Source organism: Meleagris gallopavo, chromosome Z (genome assembly GCF_000146605.3).
Source record: "Meleagris gallopavo isolate NT-WF06-2002-E0010 breed Aviagen turkey brand Nicholas breeding stock chromosome Z, Turkey_5.1, whole genome shotgun sequence".
NCBI lineage: Eukaryota > Metazoa > Chordata > Aves > Galliformes > Phasianidae > Meleagris > Meleagris gallopavo.
The window spans coordinates 1512887-1515964 of NC_015041.2; the positions used below are offsets into that span (position 1 = coordinate 1512887).

Here is a 3078-nt window from a genome sequence, read left to right on the forward strand (position 1 = left end):
ATATATATATATATACACTGAATATATATATATATATTCAGTAGGAATTTGGTTCTATTTGGGGGAAAAAAAATAAATACTGTTAAATTCTCCAATCAAAGAAAGCTTGACCTACAACTTGACATTTAAAGTTGGCACTTTTTGCAGTTGTATCCCTCGGATGAGTCTGGAGTTGTGATTCCTTCAGCTCTAAGGCTCCTTTAGGCCCAGGTAAAGAATCTTCAACTGATAGCATGCAGGTAAGAATAAACCAGGTGTTACATGATCTGGGAAAACTGAATTTGGATGCTCACCACTCTTGTTCGCTTTAGTAGCTGGCTGGTCTTTGTGTGATTACCAGACCATTTGTCAAGAATAATTGGAAAATAGTATGTATATCCATGTGACCTTCTGGTGACCAAGTAATCAGAACAAGAGCGCATCAGTGACATGGTTTCAGATGGAAAGCTGTTGCCACAAATAAGTCTGCACTCAGGGAATGCAGCACGGTCCAGAGGGCAGCGTTTTTTGAAGACCCAGGGAAGGAGAACAAGTGGATTTCAAAGATAACCTCATCCTGCATTCAAAGCAAACGTTTAGCTAATAATACTAAATGCCAACAAAAGAAACTGGTCAGTTACAGGTCATAAACTATTAATTAGAGCTTTGCCATAAATGACTCTCAACCTTTGAGCCAAGACAATAAGCAGTTGAGGTTCCTTTGTTTCCATGCTCTTGACTCCAGCAGTGTCAAGTGTTGGATACAGGTGAGTTGTGTCCTTCTCCCCCTTCAGGAAAGGTGATGCCCGGTAATTTGAGGATATTCAGCAACTTAGAAACTAATTAGTTGAAAATTAAATTTTCCACTCTGCAAGCACACAATAAGACAGGTCTTAAGACACAAGAGGCCACAGAGTTGGAAAGGAGTGAAGGGTGAATGGGCACATGGAAGACCCAGCGCATGCTTCAGGTGGATCCAGATGAGCTTATGAGGTGGAACTCAAAGCTATGCTGGCCCTGAGATCCCCCTGATGTCCTCATCCCCTCGAGTCCTCCCCATCCACCTCCTTGCCACGGGCTCCCTTGGGTGGAAGCTCATCGAATATGTGCAGGAAAACTGGAAGAATGGAAGTTCAGCTGAGCAACTGACAACTGCTTAAAATTATTTTTCAGAATTAAAAATGAGTTAAATCAGGCTGAAGTGATGGGCTTGAAAGATATCACCGTGTGCATTCCATCCCGTTGTTGATTAACTGAAATCTTTCTTGGAAGGGTAGAAAACAAAATCCCATCTCTTCCGTCTTGTTGGGATTTCTGTCCTTGATCTCCTTGCCTGCAAAGAACCTCTTTGGGTAGGCCTCTTGTTCCCTGTTGTGTGGACCTCTTGTTCCCCACTGGGAACAAAAAATCCCCACAACCTTCTGAATGCTCTCAAAATACTTTCCTTAACTGAAAAACAACAACAAGAAGAACAACAACAAAAACCAGAAAAATTTCCTCAGGCTAAATTGTCATAGCTAAAATCTGCCCCTGCACTCCCAAAGCCCCCAAGCTCTGCTCCGATCCAGCTGTGCACTGCAGTCCTCTTGCTTGTGGTTAGCACCATTGAATGCCAGGGAAACTGTAATCATTCCTAAGCAAAGTAGCACTTCCCAAAGTACAGTATTTGTTTAATGGATCATTAAACCAATATAAATAATGCTGAAGCACGCATGGAAGCAACAAGGATGTCAACATAATTACACACAGGGAAACGTGCAGCATGACTGTCTGCTTCCTGTGGCCGTGCTGTGTGATGGGATAAAACAAAGCTCAGAAGAGGTTTGACTTTCCTAGGATGCTTGACATTTCTTTTTTTTCTTCCTGAAATTGTTTCATAGTTCCATCAAGATGAGTGGAATAAAATTTGAAAGAATTTTGCTTTTCTGATGGCTGTGGGAGATGCTGGGAGTGAGTTAGAGGATCACAACATTTGGGGGCCGGTTTTGCCAAATGCTTTTGGGGTTGGTTGTCTTTTTGAGTCCCCCATAGGGGAACAGTGAGAATTCAGCATGGGTTGGGCTGGGCTGGGCAAACTCTATCCAGAAGCTACACCACTGCTCCCTAGATAAGATGTTCCTGAGCTTACAATCACCACCTGGCATTGGGAATGGCAAAGCCACCAGGAGATTTGGTAGCAAATTGCAGGGCTTCTCTGCCTGTAAGTAGTTTTGTTTAGTTTGGAGAAGGAAGAACTCGTTACAGCTGGGAGAAACCGGTGCAGTTGTGATTAAGTGTGGCTGCGTGCTGGCCTTCTCCTGTCACTCTGAACTCATGCTTTAATCCCCTTTACAGAACAGAGAGGTAACTTGATGAACCCACGTTGACTGCTCCTGAGACCTTCTTTTCTTCCAATTGCTGGAAGATGACATCCAGAACAAAACACCTTTCCAGGAATGGTAGAACGTACTGCTCCAAAAATGCAGCCTCAATGGCCAGTCAATGAAAGCTTTTGCTTCTATTTGTTGCGGGTCAACACAACTGCTACGCAAAGCTGCATGTCCCCTTGCTGCCCAGACCTTGCTCTGAGCCCAGGGGCCATATTGCAACGTAGAATCATTAAGACTGGCAAGGAAAAGACCAATCAGACCCAACTCATCACCACCATCATTCCCACTCGTGGAACCGTGAAGGTTGGGAAAGACCTCCAAGACCACAAAGTCCAACCCATCACCATCGCACCCATGAAAGCACGTCCCTCAAGGCACGGATGGCCACAACACTTCAACCAGCACCAAAGCTGCTCCGTCCCCCCGTGTCGGGTGGGCCGTGGACGGCAGCTCTTCCCCTTGCAGGACCTGGAGAGGGCAGCAGAGAAAAGCGCAGCAGCTCCGGCTGCGAGCGGATGGAGCAGGAGCAGCTGCGTTGCAGCATCCAAACACACTTCTCGGTGAGGAGGGTAATTTAGAGCAATTACACCGATTATTATTGCTTTTCTAATTAGTGCTTTTCCTACAGAATTAGCGGAGTGTTTATCAGGAGCCGCTTGTTGCCAATAGCTTAACTGCTTCAGTACCAGTTTTTATCAAACATTAGAGGGGCTTAATTTTTTTTTTTTTT

At 44.7% G+C, this 3078-nt stretch overlaps 1 protein-coding gene across 5 annotated transcripts in view; it reads left to right on the forward strand.

Moving 5' to 3' along the window:
* The window catches only part of SMAD2 (SMAD family member 2), a 201177-nt gene that overhangs the window by 171146 nt on the left and 26953 nt on the right, over positions 1-3078 (forward strand). The gene's annotated exons all lie outside the window — the stretch shown is intronic.